Below are 15,631 nucleotides of genomic sequence, written 5' to 3'. Positions count from 1 at the left end.
GGATTTGCTCTAATCGGATGTTGCAAACATTCAGCTCAGTCGAGCGATGAGCTCCGTTAGACTAATGTGACTCTGGCTCAGCCTAAGAGAAGCGTTCAGCGGACCAACAGGAATAATTACAACAAAGTTCTTAAAGTCCCTTCAACTTTTCTGCCCCAAACTTTTCAGAATTGTTGAGGTTGTTTCTATTTTTACCACCAAAGGTGAAATGCACAGTCAAAATGAAAAAAAAAAAAAAAAAAAAATCCATCAGATTAAAGATTTTCAACATTGATGAACTAGGTTTCACTCTTACAATCTCACAGTGTCACTATCGGCAAAACTGAGCTGAAATTCAGATAATCTCTTTATGATGTTGACTGTCTATAAAAAGCAATGAGATACGAAGTTGCGACTGCAACAAGTAGTTTTTGGATGCCGCGGGGATGTTGACTCTGACTCTTTCTTTGACTCTTTACAGCTCAGTAGCTATGACAGCATTACATAAAAAAAAAAAAAAAAGGGTTGGTCATCATTTGAAAAAACAATAAATCAGGGAAGAAGAAAAAAAAATACTGAGCCACAAGTTCCCAGACCTCGGTGCAAACAAGACAATGGCTTTTTCAGGCGCTGCGCTAGCGGTTAGCTCATTGCCACGGCTTCCCTGCCGCCTCGACCGCAGGCTGTCACACCCACGGAGAAGATTAACATCAGGCCCGGCGGTGCCTTGACAACGGCGGCGACAATGACGCTGACAGGGCCGCAGTGCGGTGACAGAAGCCATAGACGGGCTGGCGTGTCACCGGGGGGGGGGGGGTCTTATTTACTTTGCTAATGTCTTTAGCAGTCTTGCGTGGGGGGGGGGATTATTACTCCGACGTGCGGCGTCTTTATAGCAAAATAAATTGCAGCGACCACGTGCTATGCCACGGCGCGGTACTTAAGGATTCTGGTTTGGTCCCACAACCCCCCCCCCACACACACACACACACACACACACACACACACACACACACACACACTACCAACCCCAAACCCCCACCTCCCAGAAGGGGAGACGTGAAAGGAGATGAATCCGCGGCGATAAGGAGTATTGTGAGGAAGAAGAGCGAGCCCCTGAATAGCGCTCACAGTTCTCTTTGTGGCAGCAGTCAAAGTGCCTCTATCCAAAAAAAAAAAAAAAAAAAGATTTGAGAGCCGGCAGCCCAGGGGGGGGGGGGGGAGAGAACGTGCCTCTCACGTCCAAAAGAATGGCTGCCGCAGCCGTGCACGTCCTTATGAGATCACGGCTGCACGCTTTACCAAGTCCAATGTTATCACTCGCTAAGCCTGCATTGATTTGCAGAAGGGGAAGTGGGAGGAGGGGGAGAGGGGGAGTGGGTTACATAAAAGCGCCGAGTCACATTTTGCCACCCATTTTTTTCTCTCGCTCTCTCTTTTTTTTTTTTGCATTTTCTTTCATTAAGTACCGCCGCAGGTGGAATCAGCCTCCTTCCGCGCTCGGTGTTAACGCGGCGCATTTGTACGGTGGCTGGTTTTCGGCAATTCTCGCGCCTCAGCTTTATAATTATAGGAAAAGAAGGAGGGGGTCTCAGCTGAAATGTAAGAGGAGCTTATCTTTTGATGAGCCATGTGAGCACTCCATCGCCTAAAACCTTCCCCCGTGACACATAGCTGCAGCTGCAGCTCGGAAGAATCTCCAGCCGTATTCATAGCCAGACAAAAGGGGATGTAAAGATGTGGCCTAAATATAAATACATATATTTCTGCGCCCACTCAGATGGCAGGTGTAGGTGGAGGAGTGTCATTCGGAGTGCAAAAGGGCAATATGAGCATAAAGCAAACGAGGGTCACCTGGCACTTGTGCATGCGAATGAGACGCTGAATGTTTCAAAACAGGATTGAGCTGGAAACTCCCAAAAAGTAAAAATGCCCCAAAATTTGGCCTGACATACCAGCAGTTTGTGAAGGTGACAGACCAGTCAGACTTGTTCTAGTTTGCTTTTTCAGCAACTGCTCGGGGCCCCCTATCAGGGAAAGCATTAGCCTATCATGAGTGGCTAGCGACAACGGCATCAAAGTAAACTTTCCAATAGCCGGGTGCCACCATAGTGAAATCATATCCACAGAATGACATCACAGCTGCCTCGTCTTCTGCTGAAGCTTTTAATTGGTAGCTAGAAGCACATGCTATCTGCCTGGCTTCTAGTTTAGATAAAAATGGAGCATCCAAAGTGAGTCCGTCACCTTTTGCTAGCTGGCTAAGACAGTAACATAAACATGAGTTCCGACCACAGAGAAACTTCAATCCGAAGTCTGCAAATCACGACGAGTGAAGTTGCTTCTATCAGGTGATTCAGAGTGAAGCCATCGCAACTCAGGAGGCCTTCCCTTAGCAAGATCTATAATAAAACAAAAAAACTTAAAGTGACCCAAAGCCATAAAGTCTTGATACATTACCCAGGCAACCGGAGCGTGCCTGGCACTAATGCTCCACCTGTAGCTGCGCAACGGGTGCCAGCACCTCTGACTCAGGAGTAATATCCATTTTGACTCGTTGAAATATTCATTGGCACACCTCCGGTGCGCCAGAGGAGCCACACAGTGTGTCAAATAAAGGAAAGGATGTTTTTCCCCCTCCATCTCTTTAGAAATGAAGGTTAATTGCGACAGCCTGGGCTTCGGTTTTCAGGGGGATGAAATTCTGGGGCGAAAAATGAAAAGGAAGGTGCCCTTTTTGTGCCATTTATGATGCAAACGCGCACCATGTTGTGAACATAAATTTGCCTAAATGGCAACTGTTGCTGATGGGATTGAATAGTGCAGCCGTGTTGTGACTGAGTGTAATGTTCTTACCACAGAATCAGTGGATAACATCTCTTAAAAGGCATGCTGAGCCTTTCAGCTGATTCAAAAATTCTAATTCCTATGTATAAATATGTAGTGCAACATCTATACATAAGTGAATATTATTGATTGGCATGAATCAGAAGGACATTATGTTGTTTGAAAAAGAGTATGTTATATAAAAAAAAAAGCCATCATTAAGTGGTTTAAGTTTAAAAAGAAATCAATGAAGTTTGGCTGTACTTTCTCATTAAATATCAGTCCTCGCAACTGATTTGACTCGGCAACATTCATCTTTGACAACATGTGGAAACAAGTATTGCAACCAGATGCTTTTGGGGCGTTTAGCTGGAGCTAATTTGCCGCGCACTTGATTACGCTTTTAAATTGGGGCCAAAACAACAAATTAAGGCAACAAATAGGAGACAAAACCACAGAACAGATTGGGAGGATGTGTCAACGTCTTTTATATATTTATTATTTGATTCCCAGGCCCGACAGAACGTCGTGATGCATTTTGATTAATGGGATACTTGCACGAGGATGTTTGTTTCTGCTTCCTTCTCCGGGAATTTTTGTACGTCATTAGAAGCCAGGTTTTGTGTGTCGCGTTGTCGCGCAAACCACAGGCTCCAGTGCAGAACGGCAAAGCCGTTTTGCAAATCATCGCATGGAAAACAGATGCAAGTCATAAAAAGCCATGGCGTGCGTGTTCCACACGCTGATGGGAACCTTTTGCGTCTCCAACGGAAGCCACTAAAGGAGAGAAAAAAAAACAACCCTTTTTCTCAATAACGAATTTGCCTCTGAGGCCTTAAATCATGCATTCGCCCAATTCAAAAGACTAAGGTGAAAAAAAAAAAAGAAAAATGAAATGACAGACGCGGGATTTCGTCACAGTGCCATCTGGCCACCGATCGCAGCCCACCTGGTGTTTCCCGTCCAAACGTTGATTCCCCCCCGCCCCCCCATCGTCCAATTTGTTCAGCTGTCACGTCGGCGCAGCCGCAGAATTTCAGGCCTTAAAAAACGCACGCGAGCTAAACGCTAAAGCGCCGCATAAATCACGTCGGAAGAGACGGAGAAACCGGAGAGTGTATAAGAACGAGGCTGCTGCTGCGGCTGCTGCTGTTGCTCCTGTTGCTGCTGCTGCTGCTGCTGCTGCTGCGAGGACGTGAGACAATTTAACATGTGAGAGGAACTCTCTTGTTTTGGCCTGGCGCGCCGTGCGAAACCGCAGCATCTCCGGCAGCGGCGGCGCTGAGTGGGAAAAGAAGGACCTTGGACGTCAGCTCCTGCTTTCTGTCAGTGAGGAGCGAGAGAGAACGAGACGTCGCTCCCGGGATCCTTTTTCTTTTGTGAAAAAAAAAAAAAAAAAAGAACATTCCTCCCTTTCACATCCTCTCGGCCGTCTCTAAACATCCAAACTGAGCTTTTTTTTTTTTTTTTTACTTTTTTTTTTTCCATAACCTGAAACCACTCATGTCAGGTTTTGTATAAACCCAACGATCGGAAGAGAAATGGGATAGCATCCACCTTTTCTTTCTCTTTTTTGTTGTTTTTTTCCCCCTCCCCGTTCGCACGGCGAGGTTCAGACTCCGACTACTTTTGTTCCTGCGGCTGTCGCTCTCGAGTGACGGGGCGCATCGGATGTGTTTTTTTTTTCTCTCCCCCGGCCGCCGCCGCCGCCGCCGCCGTCTCGAAGAGCGATGCGAGAGCAAAGTGTCTCACCGTTTTGGCTGCGAGCCCGGCGCCCGATACGCTCCGCCTACCGTGTTTGCCACGCTTCGCTGGACAACCTCGCTGTCCCTCCCCTGCCCGCCTACCCCACCCTTCTCCGTCCCAACCTGGGCACAGCACCACCAGCTGTTGAATGCATCAACCCCAAGCAGCACGCCCACCCACCGCCCCAGCCACTAGAAATGGCTCTTCAGCTGCTGCGGCGGTGGCACATGGAGGGGGAAAAAAATGAAAAAAATAAAAAAATAAACCCGCCGGACAGACAGCAGAGCAGCTGCCGGGGCTGAAACGGGGCAAGGTCACCGTCTACCGTTATCGCTAATACCGGGATTATTAGATCAGCAGAGGCGCTTTTTTAAAACATGTCGGTTGTGTAGATGGAAAAAAGAAAACAAAAAAATTGTACCCACGAGGGCAAACGCATTCATCGGCCTTTCTTTATTATTAGTGTCATTATTATTATTATTAGTATTATCATTATTATTTTCTGGCAGGAACGGCCTCGTGCATATTTGCCTCCAAGCAGCATCATGATCGAAACGCCTCGGGCGCCGCTAGTGCCTCGCACGACTGTTGCAAAGTATCTACGGTTTACTCAATTACCGCCGCTTTTTGTATCGGGGGATTAGCATAATTTGTAATCAGATCGATGTAATTACGCCGTATGGAATCTCGTCACCCTCCAATCCTGTTAACTCGCAGCGCCGCCGCCGAGATAAAGAGCGGGCCGGCGGATTTATTGTCGCACTCGGCGGAGCGCCGTTCAGCCACTCCCACGTGATTACAAAAAAAAGAAAGAAAAAAAAAAAAAATCCCACAGCGCTCGCATCTAATAAACCAGTCGGCGGTGTCGGGTTTTGCCATAAAGTGATTTGACCGTCGTTTGCCGCACAGCCGCTGATCTTCCCCCAGGCTGGAGCAACCAATCGGGCGCTGTTTACTCGGTCTGTGGTGGTCCAGCTGTGGGAAATGTGGGAATAATACAAAAAAAAGCTCAGTGGTTCTCAACTGGTGGAGTATTAGCGCTCACATTTTTTTTTTTTTTTTGGCTAATAATGAAGTTGTGACCCATATTTATTCCACAGCACTAAAAATTTATTCCGCAAAAAATAAAAACGCTAGCCCACTTTCTGTCATGTCTAGTTAGTGTGTCCTGCAAAATAAATGCTCAACATTTTCTCTCTCTCTCTCTCTCTACACACACACACACACATATATATATATATATATATATTTAAAAAAAAAAAAAAATTTAAGTCCCTTTAACAAAAAAAAAAAAAAAAAAAGGAAACTGCCCATGAAGCCACAACACAATCAGAACAGATCTGCGACCCACTTTTGGGTTGCGACCCACCAGTTGAGAAACGCTGGAGTAGCTCACTATCGAAAATATGGCAGTGGAGGATAAATCGGAAAACAGAAAAATATAAAATATTCATCCAATCGTTAAGGAATTGGAATGGATACCAATGACAATATGCAGTCGCAAAATAGCCGAATGTTCATTTCTTTGGACTGTGGCAGCGAGGACAAACTTTGTGAAGATTAATCGATCTGAGGTAAACAGATGAAGACATTGGGATGAAGACATTGGGCCTTTCTGCCCCATGCTGCAGCCTTGAACTCAGTCAAACTTCCCTTGAAAAAACAGTTTGACAAAGTTCACGCAACCTACGCTGGCGATCGACGAGGGTGTTCGAGCTCTTCGTAGAGCGACGGCAGGGTCGACCTCCGACGAGAACGTGTGGGGAGCCGTTGAATTTAGCCGCACCGCGAATCAATGCGGCCCTCGGCTCCGGCTGACCAACTCATTTATGGGCGAAAGGTCTGCAAAAAACTGGCCCCTTTTCCTCTTTGGAAGGACTCTAATCCTCTCCAACGCCGTTTGATTGACTCCAACAAGCCCTTCCCACCCACCCACTCACTCCATCCCGCCGGTGCTAAAAGGGTGTTTCCTGACAAGCCAGGTCGTTTTACATTTATGCGTTAAGGGTTTTAGGGCCAAGCCTAGGGTTCACAATTTATTGGCTATTGTATAATGTTTCACGCTGGAGCCCTGGCTCGGCTTTGCCCTTGTGTTTTGCCGACGGGGGCCCGCGCTCAAGAAAAAGCCAATGTATTTTGATAGCGGGTGCGAGTTGAGGCTGTCAGAGACTTTAGCCTGAGGGAAGCTCACCATTTGCATTTCTGACTGATTGTGTAAACCTCTGTCACACAACAAAAGCGGCTCTGTGCAGCCCGAACTGTAATTAACTCTGACTTTGTCTGGGTAGATTATTTTCACGGTGAACTCCAAGGCTGCGATTTATTGAAAAAAAAAGAAAAGAAAAAAAAAGTGCTGTTTTGCGCTAATTAATGAGGTTCACGCGTGTGATTTATGCCTTTTTGGTACGCGTGTTTTCACAACAAGGCACATTCCTGCGGGCTCGGTGGAAAGAACACGCTCAACAAAGAATTTCCTGGGTGAAAGTTCCTCAGATCATCGCAGGGGCTTCAAAGAAAGATTAAAAATTCAGAGCTACAACTCATTTAAAAAGAAGTATAGCTGTTTTTTTTTTTTTTATCATTATTTTTCTAAAGAGTGGGCTTAAGGCATCAGTTTTGCAGCGTGGGTCATTTCTTATTTAAGAAGATGTAACTTTTAAACTTTTAAATTCCAGCTGAGTTATTTCCAGCAGTGTAGTAGTTTGACAATAACATCAATGAGGTGATTCTGGTGAGTAAAAGCCCCTTCGAATCCCATCCAGATGAGCAGCGTGGCCTCTGGCACCAGGTTTAAGTGTACCAGACAGGGAAAAGTGGGCGACTCGCCATCGCACGGTTTTATTTCTCGGGAAGAAGCAGCACAGAAAACACACAACAAAAAAAAAACCTTTCGCTTTGAAGTTCCAGGATTTGCTTACCGTGCAGGAAACAAGTTTTGCCAGTTTTTAATTTATTTGAACAATTTTTACTGAACCAAGCAGGGCTTGTTTTACTTGTCCAAGGACAAATAAACCCTGCCAAATATTTTCCAAAACTTTCTTGCCGCGCTACCTATGCGTCGCAAAACGTCACCAACATTCTGTTCCCAAAAAGGAAAGCTCTACTTTGAGTAAAGAAATACCAGACACTGTGTGTGGTTTTTTTTTAAATTATTGGGTGAAAAAAACCAAAGTGGTAATTGTGCGCGGCAGCTGGATCGTTCAGACTTCAACTCCAGCTGAAAAGGCTGTTTGTGGGAGGTTAGTTAAGGTGGAGACGCGCAATTACAGTTCACTTCCTTTGCGGCTAAGTGTTGTAAACAAGCGCCACCGCGAAGGAGATTAGCGTGGACTCTATAGGGGCAGTTGTATCAGAACTAGACGGTATTACTACAAAAAACATAAACTTTCAACGTCCCGGCGGACAGCGTTGCTTTTTACTTAACTTCAGAATGCAAATCAGAAGCAAATCACACGGGTATGATTAAGCAGCTTTTTCTTTTTGCTAACAAAAGAAATATCACACGTCTAAAAGTTCAGTCAGTTCCCCAAACTTGACGCAGCGGGGCCGGAGGCCCGTGTGACAAAACAGACGTCTTTTCCAGCCACTCAATCGTTTCGCTTCGACTCTCATTAGCGTTTTCCTCGCGGACGCGGTCAAAAATAGCAGCGCCCCCCCACCCCCCAACCCCACCTTTCCCCGCTCCCCAGTCGTCTCCGCTCCGGTTTTGACTGTTGACAAGTCGTCCTTTGTTTCCCACCGTCCCACTCGCAGCGTGAGCACATCAAGAGGGAACTTTAAGAAAATGCCCTGCAGGGTTTCCTGTCTCCGCCGTCGAGCGATAAAACCTCGACTGTCAGCGTCGGGGAGCCGCGGACAGATTGCACCGAATCCGGCCCCAAAGAACACGGCGCGCTGACGAACCGTTTAGTCAGCGCCACTTTTTCTGTGTGACACAGACACACACACACACAAACGGACGCACTAATGAGCTACGTGACTGGTCATGCGAGTGTCATCGGGCCAGATGTCGGCTGTTCAGTGGGGGAGAAGAAAGAAGTCGCGGAAGGAATCTGGTTTCTCTCTGGCTCACCTTCCGCAAACGGGAAGGCAGATTTTCTGGCTGATCTGTAAATCTGTGAACTACTTTCAAAGTCTTGGAGCCGCCTTTCTTCATCTGAATGTGTTTTTTTTTCTTCTTGTTTTTATTTTTCAAAAGTGCTATTTTCACACTTTGCCCGGCTCGGCTTGTACGTCACGAGGCAGAGTCGAACATTTGCGCTTCGATAAACACTTTGCGAAACCTCTGACATCAACCTCCCACACAAACACGCACATAGGCAAGAAAAATAGTGCACAGTCCCAAGTCGGCGTTCCCGTCGCGTTTGCCGGCTTTAGAATGGCTTTATCGGGCGGCTCTCACATTGCTGTGGTTCACGCCGACGGTGAGGAACGCTCGGTAGCTCGTTTCGTCGGGTTTCATAAGCGGAAAGGCGAAGGGAAATTGCCAGACTTGCTACTAGACAGATTAGGTTTAAGGAAGGAAAAAAAAAAAGAGTGGAAGAAAGAAAAAGCTTCGGTATTAATGTAGCGTTTCACCTTCAATCGGCAGGCGCCACATTTTTTTTCAGCGCAACTTTTGAGAATCCGCGTAATTCGCCGTGTCGTCTGGAGAGATTAGCGCGCCCGGGCTGAATACGTGATGCGGAGAGGCAAAAACAATCCGGAGCGCGAGCGGCTGAGTCGCCACCTCGAGAGCTCTCCGGTGGGAAGCGAGGAAATATCCAAAAGGTTTCGAGAGCTGTCGGCTCGCTTGTAACAACAACGAAACGTCTCACAGGCCCCCCCCCCCCCTTCCTCCCCCACCCCCGCCCTCCACGCGGCATATGCATAATTGACAAATGCAGCTAAAAGCTTGATGGGGGGAAGGTTTCTGGCTCACAACATATACAATTGCATCGGAGGGAAAAAAAAAAAGACAAACTTCAGTGTGACGACAAAAGGGAGCTGGCTGTTCTGCTTGGAGAGAGTGAACCGACACGTTCAAGGTCTGAGGTGGTCCAAAGAAAACTACAGTGAGCTGGGGAACTTTAACAGAGCGCTCAATTACAGACGCGGTGCCTCAGTCAAAGGCAACACTGGGAGACAATATTCCATCATTTGCACTTAAAAGGACTGCAAGAGGTTATTGTTCGTTTTAAAGCACAGCTAGCATTTGGCTGCTATTCGCGGCTAGCTTGGACGTTTGTCGCGTTTCCCCCGTCTGACCACTCTGCCTTTTTTCCAGTCCACAATCTAAAATTCGCAATCCGTTCTCTGCTATTGTCACGGGAGGGCAGGTGAGGTCAAGGATGCGTTGCCGTTGCTTTGCTTCCGGGGAAAAAGAGCTGAAAGGCAACGGTGTCGAGAGCAAAGAAAAGCGAACCTGGCGGAATGAAGTAAAAGACACAAAAGTTGTCATTTAGCGACCGTGACGGGCGCGAGCGACTCTGGCTGAACTGGTCGTGTTCGCATACCGCGACACGTCGCTCCAGCCTCCAGTTCCACCTGAAGTGCAGCTGTCAGGCCTGTCGTTGAGAGCCAGCGCACATCAATCATACCCACCTTTGTAAGGTTGAGGCCTTGTCCACACCTACATGGAGTATTTTCTTTTCTTTTCTTTCTTTTTTTTTCTTAAAAGGAGTTTGGCATTTTCTTACTTTACTGAGTTTTACTTACTTTTACTTTTTTGGAGGCCACTGGGAAAAAAAACAAAGAAGCTTTTTTTTTTTTGGTCTTGTTCCTTTTGTCTGCTGTTTCTTTTTCATTTTGAGTTATGTTGGTTTATGCTACCTCATCTCTTGCAAATGTAAGACAGAGCCAAAATTGTCTGAGTTAAAGCTTCCTGACTGGACTTTTAACATGTGTCCAGATAAACAGACGTCTACTCTCCAGGGACGTCCGACTGAGTCCTTGCAGTCACCTCCCCGTCGGTGAGATCGTACAAAAAGATTGTTTTTACACACTGCCAGTGATGTTATTCTTTTTTTAAAAAAAGAAGGAAAACAAACCTCTGAAGCGTGGACAAGAAGTTTGTGAAAAAGCCAAAAAGCTAAAGCTGGTTCGGCCTTGAGAAAGTGGAAACCGACACACACAGAATAATTTCCTTCTGCCACCTTCCGTCTTTAGAGAGACAAAACATCTTTCCAAACTGGAGACCGTTCCCCTCGCTATAAGTCTTTACCTCCTAGCCGACACAAATCAGGTGGGAAAAAAAAACACTGAGAGAGTCTGCGGAGAGGCATCAACACGGCCGGTCACCCGCTGTTCAACCGTCACGCTCCCGACGTCTCGCAGCGCTTTTAAGCGGATTCAATTAATGTCATATTCTGAACATATTCTGAGGAATTATTTCATCCCAGCCTTTTCATCTCCCGCTTTTCACAGGAGATGCAATTTAAAGATGCAAAATCCACCTGGGTTTCCTAACAATGATCTGAGTCCTGCCAGTGAAGTCCCCAGGACTGCAGATCTAAGAGGGTGCTGAGGGTTAATTACTGACGGGAGGCTGCTTCCCCTCAAGAAAACGAATGACAATGAGTCAAAATTATATACATATATCAATGTACTTGCTAGCTAGCATACAATGTGCAAACAGTGTTTTAGGGCAGCTGCTCTACCGTGAGTGCGGAAAGTCACCGTTGATGCGCGGTAGTCGAGCAAAGACGGATACTTCCGAAGATTCCTGCTCTATTTTTCATGACTTTCTTTCTGTAAAGTTCCTGGCTGCTACAGTTTGAAACATTCAGGAAGGAGTCGGGCGTGTCGACGCGGTGGTGGCAGCGCAGTGAAACCAAACACTTGAACTACTGAGCAGCATGTCGTAAAAACTTTAGTAGCGCTGTTGCAGATACAAGGCGCTTACCCACCTGTTGCCGCGCTCTTCGCGGCCGCCGCTCTATCAGCGTGGTCGGTTTGAACCTCGGGGCCGAATGATAAAAAAAGAATAAATAAAAAATAAAAACACGCGGCCCATTTGTTCACCTAATGTTGCATCTGCCCACTTGTTTACTGCCGAGAGGGAGGAACGGCGCCTGCAGTGAGAACGCGCATTGTTTTTTAAGGAGACTTGGGCACAGATGGCTCAAAAAACAAGTAAGGGTTTTTTTTCTCTCTCGCCGGGACCCCTTTTGAACTCGGCACCAAAAAGTAAAACACGCTCAGATGCTTCAAAGAACAGAAGAAGAAAAAAAAAAAAAAAAACAGTTCTTAACTTTTTCACCGCTCTACGTGAGATACAAAGTTAATCCAACAGAGGCCAAGCCGACCCGAACAAATCTCCTGTGGCTGCTGATGCTGCGGCCTCCGTAGGGTGAAAGTGCGGTTACGCACTCAACAACTTGGCAGTCGACAACCCCACGGGGTCAAACACAATCAAACCTACAATCGCCAATTAGCCAAACGTCGTCGCGTCGTCGCACTGCGGGAATAAAAAGCAGCGGGGACCTTGTTGATGTGAGGACACGGCGTCAAACTCGCATAGAATCTAAATCCCAAAGTGACTGGAGTGGAGCGACTTTGATTCCCTGAAACTTCTTTTTTTTTTGTTTTCTCTCTCACCACTCCAAAGTTTCCAATAGCTGGATCCCGGTATGAGCATCATCATTAATTCATCAAGCTGCTCCAACTCTGGCCCGGCACTTTGAGATTGAGCCGCCCGCACTGATAAGGCTGCGATGGATTCACGATCCAAACACCTCCGGAGCCGTCACGGGGGCGGCGGGGGACTACAGCTTTTTTTTCTTTCTTTCTTTCTTTCTTTCTTTCGGAGTCCGATATTAACACTTTGTTCGTTCTGCCCAGCAGCGGAGAGATAGCGCTGTGCGGGGACAGGAGGGTATCAGTGGGACAATGCTGCCGGATCAAAATGTGGCTGCACAACACAACTCGGCTTAGTTGTTCGTGTGTGTGTGTGTGTGTGTGTGTGTGTGTGTGTGTGTGTGTGTGTGTGTGTGTGTGTGTGTGTGTTGCCTCCAGGGTGTCCGACCAGCTGAGGCAAGGCAAAGTGAAAAGCTATCAACACACACACACGACACAAACAATGAGCCCATTCTTCGGCGTAGCTCGGCCAAGTCTTCTTCTTCTTCTTCTTCTTCTTCTTCTTTGTTCTTCTATCTTTTTTTGCTCCGCGTCTTATCTGCGAGAGCCCGAAGGTGTGTAGCCGCGAGGAGATGTAGGATACGGCAGCGCCTGAGGTCGCCGGCGACGAAAACACAAAAGCATGTCAGTTGTCATCACAACGCGAAAGATGTAATTACCCGCTGTGCTTTTCCTCAACTGTATTTACCAACATACATATATATAGATATGTATATCTATATATATGTATATATATATTTATATATATATATATATATATACTGAATCTGTTTATTTTTGACTTGTTTATTTTTCCTTTGCGCTTGCAAACTGTAGCGATGTTCTCGCGCAAGCAAACCCAGCCAGCGTGACCTGCAATTACAGGAGCAGAATGTCTCGAGGAGAGATTTGAACCCGGAACGTGTTTTTTTTTTTTTTTTTTTACCATATGTACACTGAGTGGGATGTTCGCAGTGTGTATGAGTGTGCAAGTGGCCAAATGTGAGGGTTGACGATTTACACAAAATTTCTCGAGTTTGCCTTTCTTTTCTTTTTTATTTACACACACACAAAAAATGTTGCAATCAAGTAGATACACTTTTGACATATTTTTATGAATATACTTGAATTGAAATACATGAGATATGCGAGACGAGATATAGCTGAGAATGTTTGATCCGTACTTGAGTTAGATTAGGCGTTCCAGTCACGTCTTGCGTCTTAATGACAGACGTTGCGAGTTGACGCGTTCACTTTATGTAGATGCAATTTAAATTTTATGTAGAATAATTCTTCACGCGGGGCCGCCGCAGGTAGATACGGGTGGAAGAAAAAAACATTAAACAGTGAGCTGTAGCTGAAGAATTCCAGAATTCCATAAACGCACACACTCGCACACAGGTATGCAACACATCATGCACACACCCCGCCCACACACACACACACACACACACACACACGCACACTGGCTTGCTCACCCTGACACTCGGTGGAAACAACAACAGACGGAGAAAAGATAAAACATGACCTTCTGAAGGTTGCCTCACAACCCGTGAGAGATATTTGGGCCTTGGTGTGTCGGTGGTCTTGTTTTGGATGTGTGTGTCTGTGTGTCTGTGTGTGTGTGTGTGTGTGTGTGTGTGTGTGTATTCCGCGATGCCAACTCTTTCATGTCAGGCGTTGTGAACCCTCCATCCTGTTCAAGCCCTCATGCTCTCGCCACCACCACCTGCACTTTGATGTCCTCGCCTCCGTCTCGCCTCCGTCTCGCCCGTCACTGGGAGGCCGTCGCTAAAGACAACAGCGTGTCATCTCCAAACCATTTGCTTACAATTCTGGAGAATTACAAGCTTTCAAGGAAAGAACGGAAAGGAAAAAAAAAAAACAAAAAAAACTGGGGACGCATTAATGTCAGGCTCGAACGTCAGATACCGCCCCAGTGCGTGCAGAGACCTGCACCTCCACGGTTTGATTTTCATTCAAAAACCGGGACGGTTGAAAGGCTTCAGGAGGATTTAGTTACAGCATCGGAACCCGGAGACAGTCTGTCGTCGGCGGTGACAGGAGACGGTTTCAACGCCACTTAGCGGCGCCGGGAGATCTGTCGAAACCTGACGTGGCTCCTCTCGGGCCTCGTCTCGCGTTGGCTCTTGACCTCAGCGTGAACTCCGCATCGACGCGGCGCGAGGCTTCTTAAGCATCCCTGACCCCCGACCCTCGCCTCCCACAGGTCCCGCAGTTCTCAGGGCCCTGTTGAGAAGGCGGCGCTGTCAGGCTGTCATGCTAGTTTAAGTGTTGCATACTTGCGTGGATTGTTTTGGCTTTTCTGTGTCTGAAGGACAAAAAGATTCTTCTCACTTAAAACTTTTTGCAGAGAAGGACAAAAATCCACGACGCGTCTCTGTTTTCTCATGGGAAGACTTCATTCAGGTCTTGATTGTTTGATAAGGAAATCAAGTCCTTTCACTATTTTTAACAGTGTAAGGACGAAGTAACAATGTACTTTGGCACCAATGTGCAACTTAACTGACAGTCCAAGTTTGACATTGCGAAAAAACCAGAAAGACAACAATCCAAATCAAATGAGCCTGAAGAAAAACCTTCCAAATTAATTCATGACACGCTATGAATAATGACAACAGATTCCCTGGGAATTGAAAGGGTCGCTGCCCTGATGCACCGGTCCGACTTTTGGCAAACTTTTCCGCACTTCTTCTCCTCCTCACGCTCAAAACACTGCTGTGGCTGCGCCCTCGCGCCACTGCATAATTAGTTCGGAATGAAGTTGCAAGCAGATGGCTCTCATTAATTACGTGCGCGGAGAAATGTTAAATGTTTGTTAAATGGCGTTGTGGAGTAATGGCAAAAACATCGTCATCGTCAGATTAGTCAAATCAGTGGGAAAAAATTTTGATCCCGGGGGTTTTTCCTTCTTATTGTGGAATTGTCGGCCTGGTAAATAATTCAGTTTTAATGGTATTGTCTTCATCGGTGGCAATTCAAGATGGTCATCATCTTCACCTCATTACAGCTAACTTGCTGACCTTTGAACCTCGGATTTCCGTGCCCCTGGAGTCATCTCCAGAGGAAAAACCCCGCCGGTTTGTGCACCCACTTTGCAACACACAGTCTCCGTCTCTAAGCTGAGACGTCCGGGGGTTTAAAATGAAAGATTTAAAACGCAAACTATCGCGACGGGGAGGCTGGCCAGATCTTTGCGGAACAGCGGCAAGACGACCGTGTCGCACACCCGAGCGCAGACTGAAACCTGAGAGTGGCATCGGGAGGCGCCGGGGAGCGGTGTTGGTTGCGCGCCGCAGTACTTCCTGTCTCCTCAACAACGGCCGTGACTAAAGGGTAAGCCTCTCCGCCTAATAAGCCACTAATCCCCCGCCCTTGCCCTTTTGCTTTTTCCCGACAAAGCAGGCGAGCCGGCAGGGCAGAGAGATTTATTGAGGCTGCGTGCCTCGGAGCTGCGGCAGCA

This window comes from Nelusetta ayraudi, unplaced genomic scaffold, assembly GCF_046127955.1.
Source record: "Nelusetta ayraudi isolate G7.1 ecotype Tasmania unplaced genomic scaffold, CSIRO-AGI_Nayr_v1 ptg000151l, whole genome shotgun sequence".
NCBI classification, from domain to species: Eukaryota; Metazoa; Chordata; class Actinopteri; order Tetraodontiformes; family Monacanthidae; genus Nelusetta; species Nelusetta ayraudi.
This window is presented reverse-complemented; position numbering follows the sequence as displayed.